Here is a 21328-nt window from a genome sequence, read left to right as displayed (position 1 = left end):
TCTCCAGAGGTGAAATTTTATACTGCACTGGCTGGTGAGAATCTGACAAGAATAAAAGTAGAGACTAAAATGCTGAAAGCCGCTTCTTCCTTCTCCCCGTCACCAGAAAGGCTTTACCTGCTGTCACATTCTGGAAACTCTTCCTCCTCAGTTTGCTGTGCCTCTTTGGTGCAGCTGAAGTTCCCCATCTTCTTTTTCTAACAGTTTGAAAGCTTTTGTTTCCTCTGTGACATTTTGCCTGAAGGTAGTGTATTAGATTTGCGGTATGCCGAGGTTTCCTTCACATGTTTCATTATGGTTGTTGCCTTTTTCTGCAGCAGCAGCAGCCTATGTTTATAACTTAGCAGTTCGCTTTGTTTGCCCAACTCCCTTTGCATTCCTGGGACTTACAAGTCACTGCAGTATTAGTTCTTGTTGCCAGGGCACTTTGTATAACACTTGACTCTATTTTAATGTACACCTATTTTTGGAGCAGTGCAACGAACAGAGCTTCGCCTTAGTCGTTTATTTTGCTCAGACATGTATTTGGAAGATATTAGTTCTGTTAGGGTATCCACAGATGACAGATTTCTCCATTCATCGGTAGTAGACCAAATATGGCCAAGACCAGATGCTCACGGCTTAAATGTGAGCACAGAAAGCCTTATACTCTGTGTGTTAGTTTAGTCCCAGACAATCTGCATTGATAATACGTGTTCTCAGTTTCCTTTCTTTTACACTATGTTCAGTTGCTTGTCTGTGAGAGCAAGCTGGATGTAAGGTGCTACTAATAGTGAGTGGAGTACTCTAGTTTGGTGCCGTACTGTGCCAGCTTTGAACTAATATGGCTAATATAGCTCATATTCACCAATATAAAATGGTATTGCTCTGAGGGGCTAGCACAAAGCTGCTAAGCCTATACGGTGCACTTGTATAACCAGTATACTAATGCTTGCCTTTGGCTGAACTGTCTGATCTCTTCTGCACATGCTATGCAGTCTCGAGTGAGGATACCCCAGGCTCTTTCGAGCAGAAAGTCATGAAATCTCTGGCTTCTTTAGCATGTATTACATTAGCTGACAAATACAGCGTCTGTGTGCAGGCAGGCTGGGCTGGAGGCTAAGAGGTTGGCTCTCCCAGCTGTGCTGTTTAAATCTGAAACAGGCATTCTCACCAGGGAAAAAAGCAACCCAGTGCTGTCACCAGTTAAATGAAGGACTGTTTTCTCCTAGGAATCTTTTGTATTGCCTGTATTTGAACAAGGCTTGGCTTTAAATCTCAACCGAAGTGAGGTACCTGATCACAGAGAGCAAGGCAGTCCATAAAAATGGGAGTTGTGAATCTTAAATGCACTGAGTGAGAACACAACAGTTACGATGATGTGAATGATGCCTTTGTGGAAAGACTGTAATTCATGTTCATTAAAAGACAAAGTAAAATTACAGGTAGGTGTGGCAGGATTGGGAAGCTAATCTGTATTTTCACACCATTATAAAATGCCTAGATTTGCTTCCTCAGATTTTATACAAAAAGCACAACAAAACTCTTCAAGCATTCACCACTGTTAAGTTTAACATAATCATACAGTCAGTAATTCCTGCTTCACTTTCTTTCACCTACTTCTTCCTGTCTAGTGTTTTCTCCCTATTATCTCAGCTGATGCAAACCAGTATGTTAAAATACTTTTCTGAAAATGGAATACTTCTTATCAACAGCAGTCATTTACTGTGCAATTATATCCAGCTTTTCCTGTTGTTCAGCCCATAGACCCCTGTCTCTGGTAGACTTAATTCAGTGCATTTCTGCAGCTGCATAGATTGACTGTTATTAAAAGGAAATGCAAAAATCAAAGAAACTGTTTCAATACGTAAGGAACTTCTGAGGCCAGTTTTTCCCTAGAAGATCAAGGGTGGTATGGGGATGGAAAAAGGGTTGGTTCATGCAGAAGGGATGTATCCTTCTGGATTTTGTTGTACAGCAATCTATCTTATATTATCTAACTGGAAAAATAATTTTCAGGTTTAAATAACAACTTCTGGTGTCCGTATCATAGATGTGAATGAGAACATAATACCTGAACAGTAGCTCAGGAAGGCATTATCCTCAAAAAGTGACAGAGGCAAAAATATTTCCAGGCATGTGAACATGATCAGTGTTATCAAACTGTTCCCCCGACAGCCATGAAAAGCAGAGAACAGGATTTTGTCTACTCAAAACCACTGTTTCATCTTATACAACAGTGCTGGTAACGTTCACTGTTCCTCCTTTTCAATGGGTCCATCTGACAATGGACTTCCATGTAGATGTGCTGAAAGGGATCTCTAAACCTAGGGAAGGGCAACATTGCTTTGCACAGTTATTTTCTTAAATGAAACTTAATTGTTAGCACGAAGCCTTCTAACAGTTTTGGAATGTATATTGTCACTACATATCTCTCTAGGGAGAGATGGGAAGATGTGCAATACCACAAAAAGAATAACCATGAAAGCAAAGAATACAGTTAACCAATGTAACTTTCAAATAGATTTATGTTTTGAACAGATTTTATTTGGGTATCTGAGTCAATTATCCTAAATGTAGACCAAACAGTGGCATATTCTACTATTATACTCAATAATCCGACGGCACAAAGGTTTTGGCAGCAGATGCCTCATACTTTATCCATCTTTGCATGTGGTAATACACCCAGAGCATGCCATTTGCCAGTATAATGACAATTCCTGTATTCCCTCACTGCCTAGAGGAAAAGGTTTAAATACAACATTGTTTCTGGCTAAGGGGCACTCATCTAAAAAGCTTGAAACTTAAGCCTCTCGTTAGTTTCACAATAACTGGGAGATCTGGTACAGTATGTTCCTGCAAAAGTCCTGCTTAAATCTGTGGCCAGTTTCTCCCAAGCTGTGATCAAGACAGAGAGTATGCATAACTTGTTTTATTTAAGTTCTACAGCAAGATATTAAAGGACTGAGGCAACCTGACAACCGATCATTTTAAGAAAAGGTAGTTAAAATAAAATGTGTGAAATCAGCTGGGTTCTGCAAACTCTCAGGACTTCATTCCTTTGTTAGCACCACAGCCCCGGAGACCAGTTGGTCAGAGGAGGATACTGTGAAATGTAGAAAGGAACAGACTGTTACGGTTTGCTTTCCTCCTTTCTAATGTATTTTGAGTGTTATTGGTATGGAAAGTCTGGAAACTTCAGACAGAGCTATGATTATGAAGTTAAAAGGCAACGTACAATGAGCTACCTAGCCTTTTGTCTGTCCCTGGTGGAGCAATTTGAAATCCAAAGTAGGTCACAAGTCAATTCATTTTGTAGACTTGACCTTGTACTCAGTGGACATTTATTCCCATCACAAAACCACTGGATAATGTTATAAATACCAATTTTGAAACAGCCCTTTTGGGACAGTATCTTTATCTTGGCAACTGGTTTCTGCTGGAAAGGGACCAAAAGAATTCAGGATAGAAACTCTTCTAAAATACTATTCTTCTCTTACATCATGTTCACTTGTATATTGATAGCTTGACAGCTGGATATTCCAATTACCTTAATTTCTTATATATCTGAAGACATATACAGAAAATGTGACTAGATATACAAACAGGAGATGAAGACTACCCTCTCAGCTCTACAGCTCGTTCTCAGTTTAGGCAGTCGTTGTTTCATTTGCTTTGTTTCTCCTATCTTTTTTCTTTTTTCCTTCCTATGCTATCTTCACTGCTCTACCTGTCCTGCTGCTGAGCCTCAGCAGCAGCCAGTGAATAGCCCTTCTATGTGAATAGCATTAGAAAGGGGTCCACTATGAAGACTTCAAACCAAAACGAAGAAGGACCTAGAATGAAGGATAGGATCTAGCCATTAATCTTTCTATTTATGATCAAATATGATCAAATGTGAACGTTGAGATTTGGGGTTATTGCAAGGATGAACTTATTTCTTTTCCTTAACTTGTGTGGTTCTTACTGAGAAAAGAAATGTAAACCACGTGCTTTGAGCTGAATTAACTGTAACTGAAATTCTTGGCAGCTTTAAAGACAAATATAGTCATAGCTAGCACTTCATACAAACAAAGCATTTCATATTGAACTTCCTCATTTTCTTTTACATTTATTTGCTTTCCTTTCTATTATAAAAATCAAACGTTGTAGAGTGGCGCTTTGGGGTTCCGAGGGTGGTGTTCCTTCTTTTTTCCTCTACAGGTGGATCTGGATTGGAAATTAAGTGTGAGGTTAGCCCCTTTAATGGGATCCCTAGAAGAGTCAACCCCCAAATTTTAAAGCTCTTCACAGTTCTCCTGTTAACAAGACAGTGCACATGAGATGCCTGGGGTGAGAAACAAATGAATTTAATTTTTCAAGTTTTCCATTGAAGCTAGAGAACTGATTTTACTTTATTCAAGACTGAGGAAACCCTCAATGCTAGGGCGTGTTGAGAAGAAACCTGGGCCTATGGAGGGTCAGCAGGACTCTGCTGACTATTCTGGCAACTCAGGAGCGTGTAGACCATGAGGAGCCTTTCAGCGCTTCCACATGGGGCCTTGGGGCTCCACCAAACCTGCGCTCCAAATGTCCAAGTACGTTTCACCAAGAAGCCAAATAGGGGGGGAGAGGACATCCGCCCATACCAGGAACCTCCGTGCAAAGAAAAGAATAAGGAAAGTAAGTTAAAAAAAAAAGTTAAAATAAATATTTGACTACCCAAAGCAGTTGGGTACTTTCCATCAGATGCAGGAAATCAATTCATGCATTTTAATGAAGAGAAAGAAGCCTCAGTAGACAATACTCCTCGTGTATTAATAATATACTTTATGCTTTAGCTTCAGGCCTGTAAATATTTTGCTTGACTGCTGATCCTATTGGTTTCCAGTTTTCTCACCATCTATTTTTACCATCTATTTGTTTTAATTAAAAAATAGAATAAAGGTTGTAATTTAGCAAGTGAATTATCTTTGACAATTTAGATATCTAAAAGTTAAGCATAAAATTAGACTTACATGATTGTTCAGGCTTTCCCTATAGCTGACAGAGATAAACAGATACTTCCAAGTAGTGACTCAACCCCTTCATAACGTATGTATGGGACAGGTGGAATTAATTAAACCTGATTTTTCTTTTTCTCTCTCTCTTCACTGCAGAGGGAGTCTGGATTAACTAGTGTAGGCCACTTGTCCATCTTTTAGACGGTGGAAATGAGGTAAAGTGAATCCCAATTCTGCTGCATGGCTTGAGTAATCCCCCATACAGTACAGTCCTGAGCTGGTTGATGTCTCCAGTAGTTATTGCAACCTAAATAAAAGCAATACATTTAGCAGTATTTTAACTGGAACAGAGTGAGAAATGTCTGTATTTTGTCTGCTGCTGTGTAAGTATTTCACTTCAGACCACATATTAATGCTGAGAAAACTAATAAAATAACAACTCAGATTCCAATATGTTAAATTATGTTTAATATTACCCCTCCCCCCTCAAGAAAGAAATGGTGACATCTGTGATCCTAAACTGTTTAATTTTTACATATTTAGCCAATACCCACCATTTAAAAAATAATTATCTTTTATGGTGTATTTTAATATTAAATATGGGAATGGAAAGGGATTACCTCACGTAGCTAAATATACTTGCAGTTAAACCCTACTTCGTCCTTCTAGGAGGTTCTAGTGCTTGTTCTTAAGATAAAAATGTGTATTGTGACAAGGCAACTGCAGAACAGAGCTGTGGAAAAATGCACTAGATCACAAAAATACTTATCCACTAGGTAAATGAGCTGAAAACCTGGTTTTGGATCCCTGTCTTGGTAAAGAGAAGACAAAAATCTCTTATGACATCACTACCTGCATTTACTGCCTTTTTCTTCAAAGGGTCATTAAATGTTTCAGATAATAATTGACCTAATCAGTTTAAGACAGTTAAGAACTGGGATCTTCTAACCAATGCCAAATTGGTAAAAGAGAACAAACCCTAGGCCACATGCAAATACAGTAGCTGCACCGGTGGCGTTCCCTCTGATGTCAGTAGGTGTAAGCTCAGCAGCGGTCAATGGCAGTCTAGCTGGTCTAACATGGTGGTTGCTGGTTGCCTTTAGGGCAAATTCCATTAGAATAATTTCTTCTGTAACACATTGCACAAGACTTGTAAAAAAAAAAAGGAATATGTTTTATTGCACCATATGATATAGCTAAAAAACCAGGCAAGGCTGAAAGTGCATGGTGGATGAAATAAAAGCTTCTGGGTTTTTCTGTCTAATAAGAGATATTACTCCTGCATACCTATCAGATAGGAATTTCTTGGCTCCTTTGCTCATTTCTAGTCTCAGACCTTAAGAATATAAATCCAGTATCATTGGTCTCTGAATTTAATAAAAAATTCATGTTTACTTAAGACCTAGCATAATGTGCAGCACAACACTAATTGTAGCCATTAGCAAGGAATAACTAGAGAACACCTGGTTGCCCTTCTAGATACTCCATTAGCATTTCCACAGTTACTAGGATTCACAGAAACATTGCAAACTTCATTGAGTTCTTTTAAAGCATCAACAAGTCATGGGCCAAAGATGAATTTATTAAAAGATATACAGGAAAATGTAATAATACACTGAGAACAATAATAGGCTGCTATACTTCAAGGACCATTTTAGGATTTTCTCTCAAACACCAGGAGAGTCACAACTGTGGCTAGATTATTTCTGTGAAACTCCTTGGTAAACCCCACTAGATATGTTGTTATATAGCAACATGTTTATTTTGCTTTCTGTGGCTAAAAATAATTGTAACTTTGGCCAGTGCTGAACAAGTTAAAGAAAAGCCACAGCTGTGGCAATGAATTTCCAGATTATCTCCATGCATGAGGTTTACTGCATTGCCAGTACTAAAAGATCAAAGAATCATAGAATCACAGAATGGTTTGGGTTGGAAGGGACCTTTAAAGGTCACCTAGTTCCAACGTCCCCTGCTATGGGCAGGGACATATTCCACTAGATCATGTCGTTCAAAGCCCCATCCAACCTGACCTTGAACACTTCCAAACACAGGGCATCCACAACTTCTCTAGGCAATCTGTTCCAGTGTCTCACCACCCTTATAGTAAAAAAATTCTTCCTTATATCCAATCTAAATCTACCCTCTTTCACTTTAAAACCACTGCCCCTTGTCCTGTCACTATAGACCATGGTAAAAAGTGTCTCTCCATCTTTCTTATAAGTTCCCTTTATATATTGAAAGAATGCAACAGGGTCTCCCTGCAGCCTTCTCTTCTCCAGGCTGAACAACCCCAACTCTCTCAGCCTGTCTTCATAGGAGAGGTGCTCCAGCCCTCTGATCATCTTTGTGGCCCTCCTCTGGAACTACTCGAATAGGTCCATGTCTTCCTTGTACTGGAGACCCCAGAGCTGGTTGCAGTATACCAGGTAGGGTATCATGAGAGTGGAGTAGATGGGGAGAATCACCTGCCTCAACCTGCTGGCCATGCTCCTTTTTATGCAGCCCGGGATACGGTTGGCTTTCTGGGCTGCAAGCACACATTGCTGACTCCTGTCCAATTTTTCAATCAACCAGTATCCCCAAGTCCTTCTCTGCAGGGCTGCTCTCAATCAGTTCATCACTCCGTCTGTACTGATATTGGGGATTGCCCCAACCCACGTGCAGGACCTTGCGCTTGGCCTTGTGGAACTTCAGGAGGTTTGCATGGACCCACTCCTCAAGCCTGTCAAAGTCCTCCTGGATAGCATCCCTTCCCTCAAGCATATCAACTGCACCACTCAGCTTGATGTCATCCACAAACTTGCTGAGGATGCACTCAATCCCACCATCTATGTCATTAATAAAGACTTATAGTCTTTATTAATAAATATCTGTAGTCTCTTGGTGAATGCAATTCTGGAGACATCATTATTAAGTTTCCCATTAAGTTACACCACGTATTAAGTTTTGCATGGAAAATCACGTCAGCTTCCATACTGTTAGTGGTCGTAGTCTCATGATACCTCTGGCATGTATGGACCAATTTTAGGCACAGACAACTTGGGGAGCTGGCTGGGACAGCAGGCTGCCAGGGACACAGCTCATTCCTTGTCTTACATCTGAGGTAACATGTCACTGGTCAGTGGGAGAGAGCAGAAGGCAGGGTGTGATGGTACAGTGAACTGCAGAGAAAATCTATCAGTTTTGGCTGCGACTACATTAGTGAGGCTGGGAAGGCAGAAGCAGAGCAGAAACAGAAGGATCACCTCTTCTAATGCCTACTTGTCCAGCACAGACTCAGGTTGAAGTCCTTCCCTTCAAAGTTCCCTGCCATTCCATTTTGCCTACCCTGCTGACGAGTTTTGAGACAGCTCCAGCTTTAGGTAGAGGGTGCAAGCCTCGGGGAGGTAGGATTTTAAGGGGAATGTTACCAAGAGCAGGGAGCATGGTTGCCACCTACTGTTCACGGTAACTGAAGCATCCTAAAAAGGTCACTCTGGAGTCCTGTGAGTGGGCTGCAGAGTAGGTGATATTCTCCTCTCCGACAGGATAAGAAAAAATGTGCCAAGGCATACTGTCTGGGTTAGCTATCTAAATATTTGGAGAGCATCTGTGGAAAGTAGCAACGATAAGCACAATGTCTGTACATCGAAGCAGATAAATAAATCAGAATTTTTAATGCCCATTTTGGCAGCAATTCTGAAGCTAAAAGCCTATTGTTAAAGGAGACAGGAGAAATTTGAAAAAGACAGGAAGCAACCAGAGGAAGTCTGAGAAAACTGTAATAAAAGCTACTGGGGTATTTTTTCTCCACGCACTTGTATGCCAAAACTTTTATTAGGCAGTTTAATTATTGCTCAAGCAGTTCAGCTTAACTCACCTAGTTGTAGTCCTAATTTCACTTTCTCTAGCCAGAAAGAAGAAAGCATGAGAGCTGAACCTGTTTTCTTGGTTCCTCTCAAACGATTACATGCTTCTTTTCGATGGAACTATTTTTAAAACATGGTCAGTCTTGACATATATCGCCTGCTGTGAATAGAGGTGCTTTAATCTGGAGAGAGCAAGTCTAATACTTTGTAATGTTAACTGTTACAGCATAAATTCTACAATGATTATAGGCTCTACTGTCTCATTTACTCACTCCATTGACCTGCTTTCCCCAGCCTCCACCAAATGGCTCTGTGAAAGTTCTGCCTTTCTGGCCACAATTACTACCTGCAGCAGATGAGAATAATCCCTGGACCTCCTTCTCCTCGTCTCTCCCCAAGAACAGTTTATCAAGAAATCCACCTTCTCCAGAAAAAGAGTGAAATGTGCTTGTGTCCCACCCTTGTAGTCCTCTCTCCTTCCTTCCCAAGGAGACATAACCAGTCTATGAGGAAACTATGCCTTTGTGATTTAACCTAGTTATTACTTTTACCAGAGTTGTTTAAACACTAGAATTTAAACTTTAATCATTAAACACCAGAACTCAAAGTCTTAGGATTGATGATTGCCCAATTTGAGATAACTGAAGGAGGTTTGCATTTCAGAAAGTGTTGGATGTTCCATCTTAGGTCAAACCAGCTCCTCTAAGGTAGAAGTTGCAAAGTGCTCACACCTAGGTATTTGTGAATACTTTGCTGTGAGTGGGTTGGTGCATTATACAAGCAGCCAGGGGTAAGTAAATAAGCTTTAAATCAACTATGCTAAATGAAGGGAGGAATACCAAAAGGGTTTTCAAATTCACTTTTCATACTGGCATCCAACATATCCTTTGGGTCTACCACCCAATGGAACTCTAGGTCCTAGTCTAGTGGGATTGTTGTAGTTTTCTGTCGGTATTTCCACCGTGATTCAGCTATTTGATTAACTTTTGCTGCAAAAATTAAAAAGAAAAAAAGTTTCCTTATAAAAAAATGTAAAATAATGACTGCAACTCTGAAAGCTGATACAGTTTTTTTTGAGTTGAAATTAAAGATAAGTTAATTTCCTTTTTGTATCTGAAATGAAAGTTCAAGTTTACGTTTATAAAGAAAAGAACACAGGTGCTTCAGTCATAAGATGCCAATGACAACCAAGTAATATAAACTCAAACTAAGAGAAAAATTAAAAAATAGAAATATTACAACTTAGTTATTACTTAAGGTATCTTATTCATAATTTCATCAGTTTAGTTCATTTCCTTAGTACTTTGGATTCAAGGTATATATTAGTACCTCCTAAGGTAAGTATGTTGTACCAGCAGCTCTCAAACTGTGATCTCTGCAGTACCAGTATTCTGCAAAGCCAAGGCAATTACTCAGTTTATTTTAGTGTACTTAATCTTAGTCATTTAAGGTACATTTAAAACGAAACAAGTCTGGTCTCCTTACTCCAGAAATAGTGTAGTACAAAGTAAGATTAATCTCCTTGCTCTAGTGTATGATATGCTACTGACCTTGGCTTCCTCTGATGAGCTGAAAAAATGCAAAAAAAAGCAATAAGTACTCAGAACTCAGCAAGATGAGGATCTTTATTTCTTGCAAATCATACAGGATTTAGAACAGTTGTTCCCAATTTGCAGTCAGTGATCTGCAAAGAACACACCAGACATATGGTGTGACTTCCTTTCCTTCTAACCATTAAATCACATTAAATGACAGTAAGGAATAGAGAAAATACTTTCCCAATATTGTTTTTCCATATAAACACATGCTGCCATTGCCATAGGGTTGTTGTGTAACTGGAGAAGGATGTGGTCTGCAAGTTGCATTCCTTTTTAAGTATGATATTGTCAAACTCTGATGCACGTTATGCGGTGTAGCATGGTAGAAAAGCTATAATGGTATTCTTACAGCAATGAGATCAGCTGAGCACTGTTTGTGTATCGTAGCTCCCACTGATTTCACGGAGACTTTGACATTTGCAAAGAATGCAAAGTGGATAGCTAGCATGCAGGAGGTTCTCTTCAATTATCTCCAATATGGAATAGTGGATGACAGTAACATTGCTTGATCCTACTGCATTTTGTTTTGTGGATATCTCAATAGAGAGTCTCATTTCTTTCTTCATCACCCTACCTTTTCTAAGCTCAAAAATGTTTGAGTTTGGAAGGAGAAGCACAGGTAGTGTCTGTGTTAGAACAATAGGTGGCTAGAACATTTTGTAAAGTAGAATTAAAAATGACACCACTTTCTCTGGAACCACTTAATGGACCTAACTTAATTATAAAAAAGTGTAGTTTTGTGAGAAAAGAACCCATCCACTTTAATAAGTGGACTATTAAACTGAAGATTGCTATTACTCATTGTTTATTAGTTCTGTGTACTGTGCACAGCACAATGAGTGTAACCGTGCACAGAGAGATTCTGTCAGCAAGTTTGGTATAATTCACATGCTACAGATACCATTTGATTGAGCACCACAGTTTTTCTTATAATTAACCTGTGATTGATAATATGTAGTCAGAAGGTTTTTTGAAATTCAATTTATGTTACAGTCACCTGGAGATTTAGAGTATTACCTACAAGAACCACTTACTTAGGGTTAGGAACATGGTACCAGACTTAGTCTTCTTGTCAAAGTCTGCTTAAGCAGCATGTGACTGGAAATTTTATTGAAACTGGGCTGTCCAAAGGAAGCTTTCATGGGCATCCATGAGTAATCAGTACTAGAAGAGCTGACTGACTTACTTTACCCTTGCTTTAAGATGATCATAGTGGCAGCCATTATGTATACCCTGGTTTAAAACTATACAAAGAGAGAGAACAAAACATGGCATAACTAAGTCAAGAATGTCTGGAAAATAAAGCAAGCAGTTCTGGAGAAAGTTATTTACTGGCAACAGCTTTGCACAACATTTTTCCAAACTTTCATTTTCATAGCAAGCATCCTTATTTAAGTAAAGGCACTATGGTGACATATAATCAACAGGTTACAAAAGTCTGAATTTGTCTGTGCATAGACAGACATTAATGGAAAAAAATAACCCTATACTGCCTAATAGGCAGTTTACTGAGAGCGAGAGTGGTGCAATGGTACAGTTTTCAGAAGGTTAGAAATATCTATTTGCATATTAGTGGCAGGATTATTAAATCCCACCACTTTCTGGGCAAGTTTTGGGAAACTTTTCAACTGGTCAGTTTTGTTGGCTAGATACTATGATATCACTGTTTAATACTTACTCAGCACATAAATTAATTAGATCAGGAGTTTGATTTCCTCATGTAAACACATGAATGCCACAGGCCTACTTTTATGTGCCAAACCCCTATTTTTATGCTGATTAAGTCCATGATACATCACCTTCTAAACTCTTCAGTGGCTGCAACTGCCCAACACATGTAGTTCACAGATCTCCCTTTTCAACTGGGACCCTACACAGCTCCTCCTTGTCTACTTGCCTGAACTCATCTCCTGTTGCTTTTTCCCACAGCTTTGCCTTTGTGGTCAGTCTCTTTTCCTCTACGAGTTGAATTGCCTTGACTTCCCATATACCTCACCCAGCCCTTACCACTGCACCATTTCCTTCTTTCTGCTTAGACACTAACTTAAAACATTAGCTTCTGTTTTGCCCATAGCAACTGGGTTAAATGGACCAACTCAGGGTACTTCTATCTTGTACAATTGCAGTGTTGATTTTGGAATGAGTTGAATTCCCTGGCATAATTAGCCTGAAGGCAGCCTCACATTAGTGCTACTGTAATGTCTGTACAGAGAAATCATCCTCGTGTTGATAAATGCCTCACTCTGATTTATATGATATTTCACTCTTTTAGATTTTTTTGTTTTTTCTTTCAAGAGCTGGTGTCATTGAAATACAAGTATCAATGAAGGGGATATTACTTTTTTACCATACATTTTGTTTGTAAGCTGAAGAACTGGGCTCTAGGAGCCTCCCTTTTCAAATGCCTCATTCATAGTAGTTTTCTACACTCACAGATAAATGTTGCACTGTTTTATAACTATTACTCCAAGTACAACTTTTTTCTGGGAAGTCATCTGAAGAAATTTTCTTTAGGTGGTCATAGGTGTTTTAGTGCTTAGGGTCTAAGCATTAATATGTGCTTAAGAGGACCTTAAAAATACAAGCTAACTTGAAGTGGACTGTAAGCATGCTGAACAATTTTGAAAGTTCATGATGCATTCTCCAACCATTAATCAGCTTATCCTTCTGTAGCCTTTAGGAGAATAATAATAATCAGAATAATCCATTATGTCAAACTATTACATTCCATTTCCTTAAAAAGTTTTTTTTATCTCTCATGCCAGATTCTGACTTTATGTGCACTAATATCTCTTTGAAGGACTTCACTTGAGTCAGGAGATTTACTTTGGATTTACGCCACTTGAAATTAGAAAAATGTTTACAAATGAATTGGACACATCATATATTTTTCCTGGTTTCAGCATATAATTTAATCCATTCAGCTGTAAGCTTTTAGATTTGTTTTGTAGGTCTGTTTTTTGGACAGAATTGGAAGTGTACGGCAATTACTTTCCTTGAAACATTGCTCTTCTGCGAATTTATTCAAACTCCAAACAATCAAATCTTAAAAAGACCTTTTTGGAGAGCATGTTTGAAATAGGCAATTTTTCTGTCTCTAAACTTTGTGGAAGCATTTGAAAATGTTCCTTTTTTTGTTGTTGTTGTGCATAATTGAGATGATAGACTGCAAATTATGATATTTGGTAAAATGGTTAAATGACCTTGATTTTTTTCAAGTCTTTGCCACATGCAGTTTCAATAAGACTAAGGTTAAACAGCTAAATTTTTTAATGTGAAAAATTGGCACATATTATTTTTCTATTGATGCCAGTTGGACCCTTTATATTACAGGATATAGGAATGTTCACAGACAGTGGTGACAGTTCAGAGCACTTTCACATCACTGCCTGTAGCATCCCGTTCAAATGATTTCTGCAGCAGAAACATGAGGGTAAGAAGGCAGAACAGTGGAGACCATCTTTTTCTGAATGTTATTCCTCGCAATCTTGGCAACTGGCTTTCTGTCCTCCCTGTGGTAACAACTAGCATTTTGGATGCTGCTTATTCACAGGTATAATTGTCATGGGACGGTTTTAAAACCAGAAAAGGAAAGGGGAAAAAAAAAAAAAAAAAGAAAAGTGCTCGGAGATGCAAAACACTTTGTGCAACATTCCCTGGAGCCATTAGTCACTCAGTGAAACAGTCTGTAACGCAGAGCAGCATTTTGTCTTGAATGAATTTAAAGAGTGGAAAATATAAGTTGCTTAAGAGACCACTGCTGAGTGTAACATTCTCAGAATTAAAAATCTGCATCTGCCAATGAAGACGTATGAGTGCTCTGGCAAGATATAACCACAGGCAAACCTACGTGGCCGGCTGCAGATAGCCCTGCGTCCCACACTTGCATTCCCCTGGCCAGAAGCAAGCCAGCTGTGGTAGGGAAGCCATGCAGCTTTCTTGCAGGAGGCATATTAAATCAAATGCAGTACTTTACTTTGCTAACATGACTGTACAGCTTCTGAAGCAGAGGGTTTTTATTGTTGTTAGGTTTGGGGCTTTTTACACTTGATTTGCTGGGTGCGTAGGCAGATAAACTTGACTCTGCCTGGACATGTCCCTGTAGCATGACTGAAATGAGGCAGAAGTCCTGTGGGAAAAAAGGATGTGATCATTTAACTTAAGCCTGTATTATAATCACATGCATAAAAGGCTGAATTAATGTTTTGCAGGCAACTTTAATATTGGCATTCTCCGACTTTTTTGAAAGGATGATGTCGCAATTTTAATAAAGTTCTTTTAATATCTTTTGTGTGTGTATAATCTCACACACCTATATAACTGAATGTTCTTTTTATCTCTTTAATTGTCTAATGCTTTAAAAATGCCTGTTAAATTTTTGGCTTTGCTATGAATTTGAAGCAATGATCTGAAGAACACCATTAATTGCGTGTTATGTAAAAAAAACTTACTTCTATCTGTCAACTTTAAATGAGATGCCTGACAATATCAGTGATTGTCCTTTGATTCTTGATTTTGGGGAAAAGATGAAAGAGGAAGGCCTGCTTTCACAACTGACTGCTAGTCCTTAATTTGTAGAATTGTAACGTTCCTATTCCTTCCAATGAAAATATCATATTTTCTTCCTACTGCTCCCAGTAATTATCATTACCTAGTCCAAACTCTGCTGCGTCAGTTACTGTTCCAAGATAATGGCATGGCTGAAATTGAACTTGCTACTCTGGATGATGTCATACTATTGTTACATATTATGCATGGATAATATTTGCATTATTATTTTCTACCCATTTTAATGCAACCAGATTGTTTACTTTTAGAACACAGAATTTAAACAGCTGCAAGCAGTGTTTTTTCTTGACATTTCAAAACATTTTTATAAGCAGTTATGATTTTTAGAGTCCCGTTAATGCCAATCAGTACTTCAGATCATTCTCTTTGTTGTACTTCCTTTTGAACTGGCAACATGGAATTTCAAATCCCCTTTAATTTCAAATTCAATTAAAATTCAAGAATTACAAATCTTGTTTGTTAAATCCTTTCAGAAGTCCTAGTAAGCTTCTCTGTGGTACGCAGTGCAACAGATTATGGATCAACTGCAAATTTGTCTAATCTCTTTGTTCTGTTTTGCACTGTTATTAAGTATGTAAAGTATCAGTCACAGCATGCAACTCCAGAATATTTATTTTGGATAAAAAATTAGTAATACTAATTCCTAATATATGCTAAACATTCATGAAACATTCATGAAAAGGTCCTAGTGAAGTTATTCTTTATGAAAGGTACCATACCAAAAAAAGCAGGAACATCTGTCCAAGAATGTGAAATAAACACAGAGGTGGAAAACAACAGTGGAATAGAATGAAGACAGAATGCTGCTTGACAGTGGTAGGCACGCAAAGTACAATGGAGTCCTGCACAGCTTTTAAAATGATGATAAGAAGTGTAAAGCTGAAGGTATAACCGAAACATTAAAATGAGGCAAATAACAGACAAGGAAGAGGAATTCAATACCTTAAGCAGTTCTCAGTATTAGCCACCTTTCTGTAGCATTACATATGTTTATTAAAGATAAGAAGAAGAGCTAAACTGAACACAGCTTCACCTTTCATTATTTGATCATTTTTAATTTAATAGTCTCCCATGATAGCCCAGCCTTTCTGTGTTTTGTTCTTGCACAGCCCCATTACCAGTGCCAGATTTGCAGCAGCAGAGAGGGGTGGAAGGAAGAGCTGGGCTTGTAACCTTTCATTAGCACCATGAGGAACAACCATCTTAATACATACCTTTTAGAATATTCATTAGCATTATTCTAAAAATTATTATTTGGGAATATATGCAATATATTCCTTATAGTCTTCTACATACCAATGCTCTGCACACGGAGATTTTTACTTAAATTATCTGATTTCTGAAAGAAATGTGGCATATTTTACTCTTTTTTTTTTAATTTAACCCAGAATTTTTGCTATTAGTATTTTTAACTGATTGCTTCAACACTAACATTAGTTAGCACATTAGCACGTATCATAAATATACAGAGAATGTAACAGGAACAGTACAAAATCCAATCCTAGGACAGAAAATCCTGTGAGTTAACCCATCAAACTGTGAAGAAAAATAGTGAAAAAAGGCTCTGCACTCTAAACTAAGTAAATATGTCTTCTGTGCTTTAAGGATTGTCAACCTGGCCCCTACTGACCTGTCAAAACGTGTTAGTTTCAGCAAGAAAATATACTACTTGAAAGGTCAGGTCACAGACAATTCAGCTCAAGAATCATTAACGAGTGAACCTAAACAGTCATCAGATCCCAGCAAGTTGTCAGGGGAAAGGTTATCAGTCAAAGCACAGGAGTACACCACTGGTTTAGAGTGAAACTCTTTAACAAATGACTTTTCCATTCTAAATGTTTTCTTAATTGTGTGGCAATAATTACTCAAGGGCTCGTTAAGACTGGAAAATATGACAACAGCAATTGAAATGTACAAGCGAGAATGAGAGAAGGGCATGAAAAACTTTTTCAAAGAGACATTCCTTCCTTACTAGTAAAGTAGAGCAAAGACTCATGGTTAACTCCTTAAATGAATACACCAGATTTGGCAAGGCAAATAGCTGTAAGTAAACTCATTTCTAAGTCTGAGACGTGGTGGGCATATTCTAATTCATTTCAGTGATAATATTTCCTTCTACAGGTTTCTTTTAGCCGTACCTATTTTAGATTATATGGGTTACTTACATGATCTCAGTAATACCTTCCACTGGCTGCATGCAGAACTAAGATCCAGATCCAACTCGGCTAAGTTCAGGTAATTGAATTACCTATGATAGGAGTGCAGTCACTCCATGCTTCCTGGAGTCAATGGAGAATGAGGGGTCCTGCAAGGTACATCTCCCACTACACCACCATAAATGCCTCAGTGTACGTCTCTCTTTCCGTGAACTCTAAGGACTCTAGGGAAACTGGACTCCTAATTTAGGCGTCTGAGTTAGGTGGGACAAATCTTGTCTTAGGTCCCCAGTTTTGGTGCCTGAGTTGAACTGAAGTTAAATGTTTCAATTGGCCTAAATTAGTCTAGATGAGTATTTTGCACTGAAGAAACTTGTCTAAATTATGTAGGATATTCACCTTTCTGGTGGCTAAAAACTTAGACAAAAGAGTAATTGTATCCCTATATTAGAGGTGGGGAACTTGGTCAAAAAGACTGAAGGACTGATCAAAGACTCAGAAGAACTTCTCCCCTCTTATTCTGAGGATTTCAGTTCTTTGCCCAATGTCAGCCAAAACTGTAGATCACAGCGGGAAGTCTGAAGCATGAACTTGTAACTCTCCCACCTTGTTCTTTAAGTACAACATCAGCCTTTAAGCTGTGGAGGGCAGAGCAGAAATTCTGCAATATCAGCTTTTTTACAGTGCTGGCAACCTTACTTTACATTTTGTGTTTGCAATGGAGTATTTTAATCATAGTGCAAGGGCTATGGCCATAATTCTTCCCATTAAGTTCTACTGTTAAATAAAAGATACAGTTGTTGCTGATGTGAATGAAAAACAGTTACTATGAAAAGCTATTACTTCATCACCGGTAATGTAAAAATAATTCTATCTTCAGTATTTATATGAACATTGTTTAAGTAGATTACTGATCATCCTTTATTGAAAATTACTTGACTTATAATTCTGATTTATATTTATACAAATGAAAAAGGAATTAAACTTCCAGCTATCTACCATGCATAGCATTGTTAGGGCTAATTTGTATATCCTGGGAACTGAGCTGTGTTAGCAGCTGCTGCAAAGCTCACTGTGCTAGACTTACGTGAACTGGAAGTCTGGTTTCCTTATCTCTGTTGTGACGGCTTCTGCTCCTGGTTGTGGTACTAATACCTGCTGTAATCACACTAACAGCAGCTCTGTGGTCCCTGACTTTGGCTGGAACAAACCGTATCATATCTTTCCAAAATAATATGTTTAGTTACAGAATCATAGAACCATAGAATGGTTTGGGTTGGAAGGGACCTTTAAAGGTCATCTAGTTCCAGCCCCCTGCCCTGGGCAGGGACACCTTCCACTACACCAGGTTGCTCAAAGCCCCATCCAGCCTGGCCTTGAACACTGCCAGGGATGGGGCAGCCACAACCTCTCTGGGCAACCTCTTTCAGGGCCTCACCACCCTCGTAGTAAAAAATTTCTTCTGTATGTCCAATCTAAATCTATCCTCTTTCAGTTTAAAGCCATTCCCCCTTGTCCTATCACTACATGCCCTTGTAAAAAGTCCCTCTTCAGCTTTCTTGTAAGACCCTTTAGGTACTGGAAGGCTTCTGTAAGGTCTGCCTGGAGCCTTCTCTTCTCCAGGCTGAACAACCCCAACTCTCTCAGCCTGTCCTCATAGGAGAGGTGTTCCAGCCCTCTGATCATCTTCATGGCCCACCTCCAGACTCGGTCGAACAGATCCATGTCCTTCTTACATTGGGGACCCCACATCTGGATGCAGTACTGCAGGCGGGGTCTCACCAGGGCAGAGCAGAGGGGCAGAATCCCCTCCCTTGACCTGCTGGTCACGCTCCTTTTGATGCAGCCCAGGATACGGTTGGCTTTCTGGGCTGCGAGGATGCTTTGCCGAGTTGTGTTGAGCTTCTTGTCAACCAACACCCCTAAACCCTTCTCCTCAGGGCTACTCTCAATCCACTCATCACCCAGCCTGTATTTGTGCTTGGGATTGCCCTGACCCATGTGCAGGACCTTGCACTTGGCCTTGTTGAACTTCATGAGGTTCACACGGGCCCACCTCTCAAGCCTGTCCAGGTCCTTCTGGATGGCATCCCTTCCCTCCAGCGTGTCGACCGCACCACACAGCTTGGTGGCATCGGCAAACTTGCTGAGGGTGCACTCAATCCCACTGTCCATGTCACCGACAAAGATGTTAAACAGCACCAGTCCCAATACTGACCCCTGAGGAACACCACTGGTCACTGGTCTCCGCTTGGACATCAAGCCATTGGTTAATGGAGTTTATAACAAGCAAGTTCCTACTTAAGATTTCTGAAAGGAAGACAGACTTAAAATGTAGTTCTGGTAAAAACTTTCCGCCTGCTTTTATTTTGATGGTTCTTTATTTTTTTGAGTAGTCATTGGTTGTTTGGTACTTGGACAAGCAAATTCTGCCACTCGTCTAGGTAAAATAAATAATTTAATGCAGTTTTCTCAATGAACTCCTAAGAAGAAACTAAAATGAATGTTTCACAAATTCATCTAGTGAAAAAATACCTGCATATTCTTGATAGTTTTCATTCATTCCTCTCATCAGATGTACTGCAAATTTCTGGGCTAGAGTATCTGAAATATCAAAAGCTGTTTTATTTGTTGTTCCTTGAACACAACCTATCTACTCTCAAGGTCTGTGGAATCAATTTCCTTTTTAAGAATAGATAACCGCTGAGTCCAACAGTCCAGATACCCTTCCAGCTATGCAGGACTTTGAATATGAGGAAGTCCTAATTCCCAAGGAGAATAAAGGGTTCACTCAATGATCATTGCATAATATCATTGTGTGTTAACACTGAAGTATAAAATTAGAGCTGGAGCTATCTCTGCAAAAGGACCTGGGTATTACAATGTCTCCTTGCACTTTTAAGTAAAGGATATTCATCCACAAAACCCCAGCTTGGCTGCTGACTGAACTACAGGACCAGACACATTCTGCAGGCACTCATATTTCTACCGCTGCTTGTCTAGAGTGCTTAGGTTCAAAAAGGATCCTCGGATATCACAGCATGGACTGGTTCTATGCTTTAATAATTGATTATCTGATAGACTTAGAGCATCCAAGTTGGGCATCTTCTTCCTTTGCACAGCACGTCTCTCCCATTGCAAAGCAGGGGATGTCTAAAATACCAACAGACAAAAGATGCTTTGCTCACCTTTGGGATTGAGGTGCCTCATGTAAGTAAGATTTAGTGGTTAAACAGCATTTATCAATAACGGATACAGACACATAGGATTCAGATAGCATTTCAGTTTTACACAATCTATTGCCCAAAACAGGGGCTAGAAATTCGTTTTTGCTTTTTGCCCAGTGAGTGTCCAAACCCATAGGAGTTTGCCTTTATTCTTGCATCTGACGAAAACTTGTTTCATTCAAAATATAATACCATCAAAAGAAGGAATGCACTCCATCACACTGCATAGCCTGTTGTTTGGACTGTCTCGTAAGGTAAAAAAATGTTCAAATCACTGCAAGAAATATTTGAACTGGTTCTCGCCCCAGGGAAGGTATGATGATTAGCAAGCAGTTGACTAAAAGAAGGAGCTTTTTCTACATTTTAAGCCATTTCTTGAAAGAAAAGACAGAAGAAGATTTAGGGCTATAGATCCTGATTAGGGAGGGACATATTCCTTCAGCCAGCCCTACAGACAGAGGAAAACAAAGTTTTACTGTTATTCTTTGTGTTTGCTATTGGACATCTGTGGTAACCTACTACTTGCTCTGTTGCCTTCTGAGATAGCACTGTCCGACAATTAGCATCGTCTGTTTGTTGTAGGGGCAGTCCAGGGGCACCCTGAATACTGTGGGAGCTAGTGGGGTGCAGATGCTGTGGGCGATCGAGGGGTGCTGCAGTGCTCTCCCTGAGCACACTCGATCTTTTCCAGCTTCCTCCGGCTTCGATGGAGTTCACTCTGCTCGGAAAGAAATGCTATGGCTGTGTGAGGGGATACAACTGTCCCCTGAAAATAACAACACCCAACAGCGAGCGCTCCCCCCTGCCTCGCTTCTTCCTTTACCCAACTGCAAATAACATATTTCTGTGCAACGTGCCTTTCCGGAGTTCACAAATTTCTTATACTCCTGCCACTTTCTGACGGGCAAAGATTGCGGGGAGCTCTCCACGGAGCGCTCTGACCCTGGCATAGCCTTCTGAACTGTGTCA

The sequence above is a fragment of the Harpia harpyja genome, chromosome 23 (assembly GCF_026419915.1).
Source record: "Harpia harpyja isolate bHarHar1 chromosome 23, bHarHar1 primary haplotype, whole genome shotgun sequence".
NCBI lineage: Eukaryota > Metazoa > Chordata > Aves > Accipitriformes > Accipitridae > Harpia > Harpia harpyja.
Note: the sequence above shows the minus strand (reverse complement) of the source record.